The sequence below is a fragment of the Macaca nemestrina genome, chromosome 5 (assembly GCF_043159975.1).
Source record: "Macaca nemestrina isolate mMacNem1 chromosome 5, mMacNem.hap1, whole genome shotgun sequence".
In the NCBI taxonomy this organism is placed as follows: domain Eukaryota; kingdom Metazoa; phylum Chordata; class Mammalia; order Primates; family Cercopithecidae; genus Macaca; species Macaca nemestrina.
In genome coordinates this window covers 159,432,991-159,447,901 of record NC_092129.1, presented here as the reverse complement: position 1 = coordinate 159,447,901, position 14,911 = coordinate 159,432,991, and the positions used below count along the sequence as shown (strand labels likewise).

Sequence of the window (14,911 nt, the reverse complement as noted above, 5' to 3'; positions counted from 1 at the left end):
AATTAATGTGCAAAAATCACAAGCATTCTTATACACCAGTAACAGACAGAGAGCCAAATCATGAATGAACTTCCATTCACAATTGCTTCAAAGAGAATAAAATACCTAGGAATCCAACTTACAAGGGATGTAAAGGACCTCTTCAAGGAGAACTACAAACCACTGCTCAGTGAAATAAAAGAGGACAAAAAACAAATGGAAGAACATGCCATGCTCATGGATAGGAAGAATCAATATCGTGAAAATGGCCATACTGCCCAAGGTAATTTATAGATTCAACACCATCCCCATCAAGCTACCATTGACTTTCTTCACAGAATCGGAAAAAACTGCTTTAAAGTTCATATGGAACCAAAAAAGAGCCCGCATTGCCAAGACAATCCTAAGCCAAAAGAACAAAGCTGGAGGCATCATGCTACCTGACTTCAAACTATACTACAAGGCTACAGTAACCAAAACAGCATGGTACTGGTACCAAAACAGAGATATAGACCAATGGAACAGAACAGAGTCCTCAGAAATAATACCACACATCTACAGCCATCTGATCTTTGACAAACCTGAGAGAAACAAGAAATGGGGAAAGGATTCCCTATTTAATAAACGGTGCTGGGAAAATTGGCTAGCCATAAGTAGAAAGCTGAAACTGGATCCTTTCCTTACTCCTTATACGAAAATTAATTCAAGATGGATTAGAGACTTAAATGTTAGACCTAATACCATAAAAACCCTAGAAGAAAACCTAGGTAATACCATTCAGGACATAGGCATGGGCAAGAACTTCATGTCTAAAACACCAAAAGCAATGGCAACAAAAGCCAAAATTGACCAATGGGATCTAATTAAACTAAAGAGTTTCTGCACAGCAAAAGAAACTACCATCAGAGCGAACAGGCAACCTACAGAATGGGAGAAAATTTTTGCAATCTACTCATCTGACAAAGGGCTAATATCCAGAACCTACAAAGAACTCAAACAAATTTACAAGAAAAAAACAACCCCATCAAAAAGTGGGCAAAGGATATGAACAGACACTTCTCAAAAGAAGACATGCATACAGCCAACAGGCACATGAAAAAATGCTCATCATCACTGGCCATCAGAGAAATGCAAATCAAAACCACAATGAGATACCATCTCACACCAGTTAGAATGGCAATCATTAAAAAGTCAGGAAACAACAGGTGCTGGAGAGGATGTAGAGAAACAGGAACACTTTTACACTGTTGGTGGGACTGTAAACTAGTTCAACCATTATGGAAAACAGTATGGCGATTCCTCAAGGATCTAGAACTAGAAGTACCATATGACCCAGCCATCCCATTACTAGGTATATACCCAAAGGATTATAAATCATGCTGCTATAAAGACACATGCACACGTATGTTCATTGCGGCACTATTCACAATAGCAAAGACTTGGAATCAACCCAAATGTCCATCAGTGACAGACTGGATTAAGAAAATGTGGCACATATACACCATGGAATACTATGCAGCCATAAAAAAGGATGAGTTCATGTCCTTTGTAGGGACGTGGATGCAGCTGGAAACCATCATTCTCAGCAAACTATTGCAAGAACAGAAAACCAAACACCGCATGTTCTCACTCACAGGTGGGAACAGAACAATGAGATCACCTGGACTCGGGAAGGGGAACATCACACACCGGGCCTACGGGGAGGGGGGAGGGAGGAGGGATTGCACTGGGAGTTATACCTGATGTAAATGACGAGTTGATGGGTGCTGACGAGTTGATGGGTGCAGCACACCAACATGGCACAAGTATACATATGTAACAAACCTGCACGTTATGCACATGTACCCTAGAACTTAAAGTATAATAATAAAAAAAAAAAAAAGAAAAGAAACCAGAGGCATGTTAATGAGAGACTGAAAACAAACGGAAGAAAGATTGCCAAGCTATGCCTCTTTATGGGGACTTTGCTTTAACAACCTGTAGAGTATTAATTTACAGCTTCCATTTCCAGGATAAATGGAACATATATACCTGCAACCACAAAACATTTTGAATACATACCAAAGCCCCAAAGAAAGGGAATCTCTAGGTGTCAGAGATCCAAGAAAAGCCAAAACAGATATCAAAAGATGACATTGTGGGTTTCCTACAGGATTTTACGATCTGAACATAGGCCCTAGCAGCAAGCACTGGGCTTTCAATGGCCATTTTGGAACAGGATATACAAGGGGTCTTCAAAAAGTTCATGGAAAATGCAAATTATGAAAACACTATGAACAGATTTCAACTTTTTTGCACCAAAATAAACTTGTACTAGCTTGTTATAACTTGTCTGAACAGGATCTAGTTTGAGGCACTAAGAAGAATAAGGCATCAGTTTTAAAACAGCCCCTATTAGAGCAACATGAATTCTGTGAAAATTGAAGAAAGAACAAACATCAAATTTATGATGAAGCTTGAGGAGAAGAATAGTAAAATCACTGATACTTTACAAAAAACTTTATGAGGACAATGACCCAAAGAAATCAGCAGTTTACAAATGAATAAGTCGTTTTAAAAATGGATGAGATGATATTGAAGAAGCAGCCCACAGCAACAGATCATCCACATCAATCTGCAAGGGAAAAGTTCATCTTGTTTATGCTCCTATTTATTGTCCTTTTTAAAAAATTTTTTTCCTTTTTTTTTCCTCAGAGATTATCGTTCTGATCATGCCTTAGTTGAAGAGAACAGATAATAAACAGCAGAAACAATAGCTGACACCATAGACATTTCGACTGGTTCTAACGGAGGAGACCACCCTTCATACCATCTTATGCCCAATTTCTGCCTCCAAAGAAAGAAGTAAAAACTAAAAGGCAGAAATGAAATCCACAGGCAGACAGCCCAGCACCGCACCCTGGGCCTGGCAGTTAAAGATCGACCCCTGACCTAATTGGTTCTGTTATCTATAGATTACAGACATTGTATAGAAATGCACTGTGAAAATCCCTATCTTGTTTTGTTCCGATCTAATTACCCGTGCATGCAGCCCCCAGTCACGTACCCTCTGCTTGCTCAATCAATCATGACCCTCTCACATGCACCCCCTTAGAGTTGTGAGCCCTTAAAAGGGACAGGAATTGCCCACTCAGGGAGCTCAGCTCTTGAGACAGAAGTCTTGCCAATGCCCCCGGACGAATAAACCCTTTCCTTCTTTAACTCGGTGTCTGAGGAGTTTTGTCTGAGGCTTGTCCTGCTACAGTTCAGCTTACACAATTCTGACAGAAAAATTAAAGTTGAGCAAACTATCTACTTCATGAGTACCAAAACCAGGGTGTCCAGATAAGCTGCCCACATAAGGTCAGGGGATCAAGACCATCCCGGCTAACATGTTGAAAACCCATCTCTACCAAAAATACAAAAAATTAGCTGGGCGTGGTGGCGCACGCCTATAGTCCCAGCTACTCAGGAGGCTGAGGCAGGAGAATGGCATGAACCCAGGAGGTGGAGCTTGCAGTGAGCCAAGATCGTGCCACTGCACTCCAGCTTGAGTGACAGAGCGAGACTCCGTCTCAAAAAAAAAACCCCAAAGAATTAGAAAGAGGCAAGACGTGAAGGGATCGGTTGTAAGATGAATACATACCAGGGATCTAACGTACAGCATGGTAATTATAGTTAACAATCCTGTATTGTATACCCGAAATTTGTTAAGAGAGTAGATCTTAAATATTCTTATCAAACACAAACAAAGAAACAGACAATAAATAAAAAATAAATAAGTGAGGTGATGGATAGGTTCATTACCTGGCTTGTGGTAGTCATTTCACAATGTACACAAATATCAAAACATCACATTCTTCCTGGTAAATACAGTCAATTTTTATTTATCAATTATACCTCCATAAAGCTAGAGGGAAAAAAAGATGTAAAGAGATAATAGCAAACAATTTTCTAGAATTGATGAAAGAAAAAAAAAAATCCTTATATCCAGAGAGTACAAGAAGTTCTGAGTCAGATTATATTCACTGGAATCAAACTGTAGAACACCAAAGACAAAGAGTAGATCCTATAAGGAGCCAGAGACAAAAGACAGATGATCTTAAAAGGAACAATAATCAGACTGACAGCAATATTTTCATTGGTAGGAATAGATGCTCAGAAATAATGGAAACAAAATCTAGAAAGTATAGAGGAACAAAAACTGCCAACCTAGAACTTTATACTCACTGTTAACACTCAAAAGTAATAATAAAATAAAGGCTCTTTTAAGATAAAGACTGAGTCTACTATCCACATATTCTCACTAAAAGGGTTACTATATGACATTTGGGGCTGGATGAAACTTTTTAAAAAAGAGTTATTATAAGAAAAGCTGACTGGACATGGTGGCTCATGCCTGTAATCCTAACACTTTGGAGGCCAAGCCAGGCAGATCATGAAGTCAGGAGCTTGAAACCAGCCTGGCCAACATAGTGAAACCCCGTTTCTACTAAAAATACAAAAATTAGCCAGGTGTAGTGGCACGTGCCTGTAGTCCCAGCTACTCGGGAGGCTGAAACAGGAGAATCGCTTGAACACAGGAGGTGGAGTTGCAGTGAGCCGAGACCACGCCATTGCACTCCAGACTGGGTGACAGAGTGAGACTCTATCTTAAAAAAAAAAAAAGAAAAAAAAAAGCTGAACATCGAGCGTGAAAGAAGCATTGGTAAACAAGAAACTGGCTAGCATGTTGGTAAATAATAATAAAATATTATTCAAACTAAAATGTCAAATAATAATAAAGGGATAGATGACACAGAGAGAAACTGAAGTTAAAGTATAGTAAGGTCTTATATACTTTTAGAGAACAGAAACATTTATTAACTTTAGATTTTGGTGGGGAGAAAGACTGCAATTTTTTTATTGATATATAATAGTTGTATATATTTTGAGGATATTTTGGTGTATGCATACAATGTGTAATATTACTAACTTTCGATTTTTAAAAGTAAACGTGTATGTTACAAATAAAACATAGTCCCTTCTCTATAGAAGCTTCTACTATCCAGGAACAGGATAAGTGATGTTATAAGGCATGCCCAGTGAGCAAGAATGCCATCAGGGAAAGAGGGATGAGATAAGGGCATTAGGGAAGCCTTCAAAAACATGATGTTAAAGTTCTATCCTGAGAAATCAGCCGTTCGTTGAAAAAAGAATGCAGTCTAGTCTGTGGGGACTGACTGCACATGGACTCTTAGAAGAGTTGGCATATTTTGAGTGGTTCCATATGGATGTAAGGTAGAATAGGTTTGGGTTATGATAAGAAGATGAAAAGGCAGACCAAGAAGAAATGTTAAAGAACTATATAGGTGACATTAAGAGATCTGCACATTATTTAGTAGATGGTGGGGGCATATTGAAGATATATTTTTTAAATTTTTTCATTGTGGTAAAATACATATTACACAAAATTTACCATTTTAACCATTTTTTTTTTCTTTTTTGAAATAGGGTCTTGTTCTGTTGCCCAGGCTGGCATGCAGTGGCGCAATCATGGTTCACTGCAGCCTCAACCTCCTGGGCTCAAATGATCCTCCCACCTCAGCCTCCCGAATAGCTGGGATGACAGGCATATACCACCAAGCCCAGCTAATTTTTGTATTTTTTGTAGAGATGAGGTTTCACCATGTTGCCCAGGCTGGTCTCAACCTCCTGGGCTCAAGTCATCTGCCCGCCTCAGCCTCCCAAACTGCTGGAATTACAGGCATGAGCCACTGCGCCCGGCCCATTTTAACCATTTTTAAATATACAATTCAGCAGCAACCATCATCAATATCTATCTCCACAACTTTTTCATCATCTCAAACTGAAACTCTGTATCCATTAAACAATAACACCCCATTCCCACCTACTTCTAGTTCCTGGTAACCCCTATTCTCCTTCTTGTTTCTACGAATTTGACTATACTAAATATTTCATGTAAGTAGGATCGCACAATGTTGTTTGTGTCCAGCTCATTTCACTTAGCATAATGCCTTCAAGGTTCATCCATGTTGCAGCATGTATCAAAATTTCCTTCCTTTTGAAGGCTGAGTGACATTCTATTGTGTGTATTTAACATATTTTGTTTATTCACATATCCATCAATGGATATAACAATTAAAATTTATAACCAGGGGAGTAATGTGCTCATGTAACTGCTTTAGAAAGGTAACCCTAGAAGGAGATTAAAGGATACCACTTGCGAACCAAAAGATGAACCTGTTTCCAGAAAGTGAAAATGGTCAGACAGGTGGAAGAAGTCTAGTAAAATGAAGTCAGAAATGTCTCTAGGTTTGGGAAAAGCAGTTGTAGTATAGCAGGGGATAGGAAACATTGAAGACTAGTTAACCTAGTTGGCATGCTCAGAAACACGTAACTGCATGGGAAGACCTTTCCCATACTACAATAAATTTTGAACATTTGGCACCTATGTTTAAGACAAAGAGGTTGAAGACACCAAATTAACAAAATATTTTAGCCTCTTAAGAAATACAAATACACTGAGAGAGATGGTAAAAACAGTTTTCTTGAAAATGAGACATCTTAGGATTTGTATGGTGGCTCATGACTGTAATCCCAGCACTTTGGGAGGTGGAGGTGAGCAGATCACTTGCGCCCAGGAGTTCAAAACCAGTCGGGGCAACATGACAAGATCTTGTCTCTACAAAAAATATAAAAATTAGTTGGGCTTGGTGGTATGTGCCTGTAGTCTCAGTTACTCAGGAGGCTGAGGTGGGAGTAAGCAGAGGCTGCAGTGAGCTAAGATCGTGGCACCGTACTTCAGCCTGGGCAATGGAGCAAGACTGTGTGAGAAAGAGAAGGGAAGGGGAGCAGAGGAGAGTGGAGGGAAGGGCAGGGGAGGGGAGGGGAGGCGACGGGAGGGGAGGGGAGGGGAGGAAGGAGAAAGAGGAAGAAAGAGAGAGAGAGAAAGAGAAAGAAAGAAAGAAAGAAAGAAAGAAAGAAAGAAAGAAAGAAAGAAAGAAAGAAAGAAGAAAAGAAAAGAGAAAGAAAGGAAGGAAAAGGAAAGGAAAAAAGACAAAGGGAAGGAAGAAAGGAGAGAGAGAGAGAGAGAGAAAAGAAAAGAAAAAGACATTTTAAAGAGTTATTTTGAAAAAATTTTGGCCGGGCGCAGTGGCTCAAGCCTGTAATCCCAGCACTTCGGGAGGCCGAGATGGGCGGATCACGAGGTCAGGCGATCGAGACCATCCTGGCTAACACGGTGAAACCCCGTCTCTACTAAAAAAATACAAAAAACTAGGTGGGCGTCTGTAGTCTCAGCTACTCCGGAGGCTGAGGCAGCATAAACCCGGGAGGCGGAGCTTGCAGTGAGCTAAGATCCGACCACTGCACTCCAGTCCAGGCGACAGAGCGAGTCTCCGTCTCAAAAAAAAAAAAAAAAAAGAAAAAATTTTGACGGTAACTCTGTTACATTGATTACCAGACAGTGCAGCTACACATCATGTACTTCACTTTAATGATGAAAACAAAAGATGGTAAGGTATGCTGATATAATCACAACCCTAGAATAACAAGACTGTGATCCTGGGAAGGGACAGCCCATACTTCCCCACCATCATATGAATAAACATCCTATCAACTGTAAAGCTTAAATGTATGGGTGTTATGGGTGGCAACGCTGGAGTTAATTTACCCTCCATGCTTATATTCTGATGCTTAATAGCATGGAATGACTTCAACTTTGAAAATTCATTTTTAGGCCTGAATTATCCTCTTATTCAAGCTACATTGCTTAAATTAAAAAGATGTTACTATAATCCTTTGCTTTTTTTTTTTTTTTGAAACAGAGTCTGCTCTGTGGCCCAGGCTGGAGTGCAGTGGGGCAATCTGGGCTCACTACAACCTCCACCTCCCGGAGTTCAAGCAATTCTCCTGCCTCAGCTGGGATTACAGGCACCCACCACCATGCCTGGCTAATTTTTGTATTTTTAGTAGAGATGGGGTTTCACCATGTTGGCCAGGCTGGTCTCGAACTCCTGACCTCAGGTGATCCACCCATCTCGGCCTCCCAGAGTGTTGGGATTATAGGCGTGAGTCACCGTGCGCCCATCTTCCTTCGCTTTTTTGAACTTAAGGAAAAGAATGACCAGCAAGTTGACAGGCAGTGTAATTCTACACTATTATTTAGAAGGAAAAATAACTAAAACTTGAACACCATTGTCTTTACCTACCTGTGTCATTTAAGAAGCTCTACTTTAAAACTTAAACACCTACTGTTAAAAGACTCTGCAAAATGATGATGCCAGATGTTATTCTGGCTCAATCATTTTTACTGGTTAATACAAATAAATGAGAAAATATTTTCTCATTATTGAAATTCACATGAATAGTGTCTAAAGGTACAGATTTTTAAAGACAAATAGAAAAATAACCTATACTATTCGGGTAATGGTAACTAAAAGCCCAGCCTTTGACATTACACAATATATCCACATAACAAAACTGCACTTGTGCCCTCTAAATATATAAACAATTTAAAAAACAATAGAAAAATAACCTACCAATTATTCTAGGCCTACTAAAGCAAAGAGCCTTCCTTGTGGGTATTAAATTACCAGAATATTAAATTGACATGATTTTATGATTTTCATTAAGATATGTATTATTGTTGCTGTTATAAAGGTGCTGCAAGGAAAAATTTATGCATTTTATAATGATTTGATATCATCAATCAGAACAAGCTTTGGACATGTTAAAATAAATCTATTTTTAGTACCAAATTATTCTGAAGGTATGAAAAATATTTCCTGAAAAAGAACACATCGCAAAAATAACTTTTATTGAAGCGTTACTATTAAAACATGCCAGGCAATGAGCAAAGATCTCTCAAATATATTATTGTATTTAATTCTTACAGGAATTTCATTAAATAGGTCCCGTTATTATCTCTGTTTTACAGGTGAGGAAACTGAGGTTTAGAGGGTTTAGAGAATTTGCCAAATGTGACACAGACACTAAGTGGCAGAGCCACACCCAAACCCACACCCTCTGACCTGGCAATCTGCAGCACTCTGCTCCAGAAACAGGCATACCTGGCTCTACACATAGCAGTGCCTCAATAACATAGCTTCATTCAACGTTGGTGACAAAAAAAATTCCTGGCCAGGGCCACTGTCTATGTGGAGTCTGCTCATTCTCCCCACGTCTGCGTGGGTTTTCTCTGGGCTTCACTTTCCTCCACATCCCAAAGCTGTGCACATGTCTACAGGGTCCCCGTCTGACTGAGTGGGTGTGTCTGTGAAAGTGCACCCTGTGGTGGGATAGCTTCCTGGACAGGGGAGGGGGGTTCCCACTCTCAACTGCCCAGAGAGACTCCAGCTACCTGTGACCTTGAACTGTAATAATTGGGTAAATAATTATCTTGTTTTTACTAACCCTTCTTAACTGTATGTATAGCTTCCGTTAATTTCTATGTTTAATATTAGAAGTGCTGTGGTCCTTATTTAGAAGTTTGGTGATTTTTTTATGACCAGAAATATGCTGTAGGAACTTAACTCTTGTTTGTATCAATTAGCCCATGGTAAAACTGGTTTCCTTACACCTCGTTGTGTTTAAAGGTTCAGTTTCCAAGAACTTATCAAGAATGTTAAGTGAGGACTTACTGTATTTATTTAAAGAGAATGCTCCCTATCTGTTGGCTAGGGGGGAAAAAAAGTCAAGAAAATTTAACAGCAAATCTATTCTTTTATATTAATACATTACCAAAGCTCTCTTTTGGCTATTTTTAATTCATAAAGATTTTGGCTGAATTATTTTCATTATTTTGAAACTAAGTTCTTGCCTCGGCATTTTGCATTACAGATGCAAATGCAAATGCATTACAAATGGTTAATACAAATAAATGAGAGTCCTTAGGTAATATGTTTTCATTTCCCTTTTTCAAATTACAGAGGAATTCACCTTTCTCTGACTCCTACGTCTATATCTGAACTGATATCTCCAGTTTTCCTCATCTGAATTAAAAATAATACTAAAAAAAAAAGCACAAAATAAAAGTTTACATTTGGCATAACTTTAGTAGTCTCCACGATTGTGGTCTTCTTATAATAAACAAATTGAAGCATTTGGAAAGTGAGCATGTATTTCAGGAATAAAGAAATAAATACCAACATTTACTTCCAAAATTACTGTGTGTGGGGGGGGACATTATCTACAATTTATTTTTTCTGTTACTATCAAAAACATCATTCAACTTTTCAATTCAAGCACTGGAAAAAATACTAACATTTAACCGACAAACAAAAATGTTCTGATGAACAAACCAGCCATAAAAGTGTACATGAGTATGTATATCATATTTTTCCTCCTTGTATTTAATTAACAAATGACCTTAAGATGATAACTCTCAAAAGTTCAGGTTTATCCTCCTCATTAATTTGTGACATTCCTTGAAGGAAAATCAAAGGGAAGAAGAGAAAGGTTTTAAGCTTCAGGTTATGGTTAGGAACAGAGACGAAATGCATTTAGTAAATAATAGGAAAGATCACATAAATAGTTCTGAACGAAGTTTAAAGAAAACGATTCCTTACTTCTAAAAAAATGCAATTCCTGAGGTTGGGAAAAGACGCTCAAATTTCCCCGACTCCACCCTACTAGTAAACAATCAGCGCAGCAATCAAAAAATGCTCTTTCCTGAATGCCCAGAAGAATCTTAAGAAACTCACCTTCTGAACTCAGGGCGTCTCGATTCTACTTTTATTGGGTATTGGCCTGCCTACTGGCTGCCCTCTTTCCTATTTCCCGGCCAGGCGGGCTGGGAAGTAGATACTGTACCTGGGGTCACTGCTGGCGACACTGAGGCTCACCCCATTCGGTGCTGCTGGCCCTGAGCATCACTCGCCGTCCCACTTGTTCCTCCTCGTCGTCATCACAGGTCGTACACACACACCCACACGTTCACACCCTCGCGCGCGCATCTGCTGTTAGAGGTACAGCCCCACCCCAGCAAAATCCTCGCTTCCTCTTCCCCTGGACGTAGCCCCAGAGGAGCGAATCTGGACCAAGCCCAAGACAGGCTGAAGCTACTGCTGCGCTCTCACCTCCGGCAGTGACAGCGATCCGGGCCGCGGCTCTGCGCGAGGTCAGTCAGGCCTGCCGAGGGCGGCACAGGTGGAGCAAGGTTGCACCCCCGGGGGATCCCCGCCCACCGTCCGCGGCAGCTTCTGCAGGCTCGGGGAAAGCGCGCGCCAGTGATTCAGCGCCTTTCCGCCGCCGCGGTTACCACGGCGACGCGCGCGCACGCGCACACACGCCCTCAGGGATGTGGGGCGCGGCAGCCGCCCCTGCCCAGCTCCCCGGTTGCGCTCTGAGGACCCGCACCGGGGCGAGACACTCCCACGCAGGGACCAAGCAAAAGGCTTTCGGGAACCTGAGCGGCCTTCATACCCTACCTCCTTTCCGTCACCAAGCCCTTCCCTATCACTGTGGCCCTAAACAGTCTGGGGGATGAACACTACTTCCAAATAAACACCCGGGCCAGGGTGGCTCAAGGGAACCGTGGGCGCACTGCCTGCGTCAAAGACCCTTCGCGAATGTGTCCCCCAGCTTGTCCCCAGCTTGTGTCACCCCAGCTACACAAGGTCGACTCTTCCAGTGGGAGTCTCTTTGGCCCCTACTCTGTAATTATCTTTCTATTTTGAGCAGGTGCTTTCTGATTGAGACTGGAAACCTGTGCTGGGAGGGGCTCACATCACCTCCAGGCCTTGCAGGTTAACTGGGTGCCCAGTATAGTTTGACATTTACATATTGAGGAACGTGATAATCTAAACCACAGAAAACTTGTGTGGAAGATTCTTGCATTTTTACTGTTCTAATAAAGATGCAAAAGCATCTAGGGATAATGACAGGAGCAGAAAAGGCAGGGCATTCCTTGCACATCTCATTACTAGGAAGTATAGTGCAGTGCTTAGAGCTGAGTCACACACACTTGATGAATAAGCTTCTTGGTTACTCGGTATTTACCGAAGAGCCTTAAGTTACATAATCTTGATAAACCTGTTTCCTCAATTATAAAATGAAGATAATAGCATTCATATAGGATGATTCTGGGAATCAAATAAGATAATGCACATTTAAAGAGTAAAAACCAGCTGGGTGCGGTGGCTCACGCCTGTAATCCTAGCACTTTGGCAGGCCAAGGCAGGCGGATCACGAGGTCAGCAGATGGAGACCATCCTGGCTAACACGGTGAAACCCCGTCTCTACTAAAAATACAAAAAATTAGCGGGGTGTGGTGACCCGCGCCTGTAGTTCCAGCTACTTGGGAGGCTGAGCAGGAGAATCGCTTCAACCCAGGAGGCGGTGGTTGCAGTGAGTCGAGATCGTGCCACTGCGCTCCAGCCTGGGTGACAGAGCAAGACTCCGTCTCTAAATAAATAAATAAAAACTAAGGAGTAAAAACCTGTCCAGGACTCAAAGAGTGAAAATCAGTTTGGATTTGGAAAAGTTAGTACTGTCAATGATCCATGATCAGGCTGAGAGGACAAAGTCAGAAGCAAAATTAACAGGCAATATTGTTTCTTCTGGTCACACAGCAGCTACAAAACAACACAACTCCCTATTTGACTACTGCTTTCTGTCTTTGCTTTACTATTCCCATCCATAACTGGGGATACCCAATTGCTAAACTCCCTTCACCTCCTGACAGCACCCAATCCCTCATTAATCCCCCTTTCTCTCAATCTGCCTGGGAAACAGCAACCAACTGGATTCCAGCCCTGATTCCAAGACTCTCCCTGGAATCCTTTAATAGGAATCCAAACCTTAAAAAAGACACTTCCTCCTTTCTCTGCTCACATGGCATTCCACAGGTACTCTTTCAGTGCATCAAGTCAATGAATTTGATTTTGTTCCCAATGATCCTTGGCTGATTAGCCTTTAAAGAAACATTTTTAGCACATACACACACACACAGGCTTAGCCCAGAATGGTTAACTATACCATCTTTTAAACTCAGAGACACTATAATGAATATCTCTTTCCATTTTTAATGAATATATCTATTTTGCTATTGTATGAAAGTGTTAGTCTCCTTCTCTAGGACACAGATGTGAGGTCACCACCTTTCACTTCTTTTCAGCATTCAATGGACATTCACTGAGCTCCTACTATATGCCAGACACTGCAATAGGTAGTTAAGGGTAAAATGATGTATCCTTAGTATAATTTACTTTGTCTGCTCTTGCTTATGCTTTTGGTTGGGACATTTGTACAAGATAAGAAACTTATTTTGAGGGTGGGAAAAACTGAGGTTTAGGAAGGTTAAAGTACATTCCACATCAGTGGTAAAAATGGTGCTTAGCGTAATGACAGTGTTGCCTCATTGAAATACAAGATTTTAGGCCAGGTACAGTGGCTCATGCCTATAATCCCAGCACTTTGTGGGCCAAGACAGGAGGATTGTGTGAGCCCAGGAGTTCAAGGCCAGCCTGGGCAACATAGCAAGATCCTCTCTGTACAAAAACCAAAAATAAATAAAAAGTAGCTGGGTGTGGGTGCACACCTGTAATCCCAGCTACCCAAGAGTCTGAAGTAAGAGCATCACTTGTGCCCAGGAGGTTGAGACTGAAAAACAAAAAAACCACCACCACCCGGAAGATTCTACGTTGGAATTTCACTAAGCAGGAAGGTAAGGTAAGCAAAGCTACTACACTGGAAAAACTATGAAAACTATTGCTCATGAAAGCAGACTAAAAGTGGTTTTTGTTTTTTTTTTTTTTTTGAGACAGAGTCTTGCTCTGTTGCCCAGGCTGGAGTGCAGTGGCATGATCTCGGCTCACTGGAACCTCTGCCTCCCGGGGTCAAGCAATTCTCCTGCCTCAGCCTCGTGAGTAGCTTGTATTACAGGCGCGTGCCACCACGCCCGGCTAATTTTTTTGTATTTTTAGTAGAGACAGGGTTTCACCATGTTGGTCAGGCTGGTCTCGAACTCCTGACCTCGTGATCTGCCTGCCTCAGCCTCCCAAAGTGCTGGGATTACAGGCATGAGCCACCACACCGGGCCTAAAAGTGGTTTGTTTCTATACACTTCATTTATAATTTTTTAGATTTTGTCATAAGCAGTACACAAGAAGGTATTTCATGTAGATGCTGTGAGTTATATAAAGGAAATGATACATCCATGGTTTTAAAACAATTTGACAATTATTTATTTATTTATTTTTGAGACAGAGTTTCACTCTTCTCGCCCAGGCTGGAGTGTAATAGCACAATCACGGCTCACTGCAATATCTGCCTCCCGGGTTCAAGCGATTCTCCTGCTTCAGCCTCCTGAGTAGCTGGGATTATAGGCGCCTGCCACCACGCCAGGCTAATTTTTGTATTTTTAGTAGAGACGGAGTTTCACCATGTTGGTTAGACTAGTCTTGAACTCCTGACCTCAGGTGATCCACCTGCCTCAGCCTCCCAAAGTGCTGGGATTCCAGGCATGAGCCACCGCACCCAGACGATAATCCTTTATTTAATCTAATATATTACACTATCTGTTTTAGGAATGTAGACTTTCACCCATCTATGTTTTGCAACATGATCTGAAGTTCTAACTTAGCTCTTCTAAATAAAAGCAATTTATGCCAGATAACCCTTTTCCCACAGAAATGTACTATTGTCTTACTTCTATGATGTATGCTACTCAACTATTAACATCTATTCTCATTTTTTATTTTTAATGATTAAAATTATGATTAACATTTAAACTCTTTCATTGTCACTACAAAGGGAGTATTATATATAAATGTCTTTTTTTAGGTGTTTAAGTTTTGGCACTCCTGATATAAATAAGGTTCTGTTACTTCTAATCATTCTCATTGGCTTTCTTTTTTCACACAAAGGAAGCAGATATATTCTTGGTAATTCTTGGTGGAGTGAGAAGCAAATGGAAATCTGTTTTCTTCTACACAAAGAGGAAGAAGCA

The 14,911-nt window shown here is 40.9% G+C and overlaps 1 protein-coding gene across 12 annotated transcripts in view; it reads right to left on the bottom strand.

Moving 5' to 3' along the window:
• The window catches only part of LOC105482635 (KIAA0319 ortholog), a 104,938-nt gene extending 93,741 nt beyond the window's left edge, over window positions 1-11,197 (bottom strand). For 3 of the 12 annotated variants that reach the window (XM_071097518.1, XM_071097530.1, XM_071097528.1), the window contains exon 1: window positions 11,040-11,197. The gene's annotated coding sequence lies outside the window, so the exon portion shown is untranslated. The other 9 variants (XM_071097522.1, XM_071097521.1, XM_071097529.1 and 6 more) reach the window with 5 other exon arrangements.
• Between the last annotated feature and the right edge of the window lie 3,714 nt (window positions 11,198-14,911).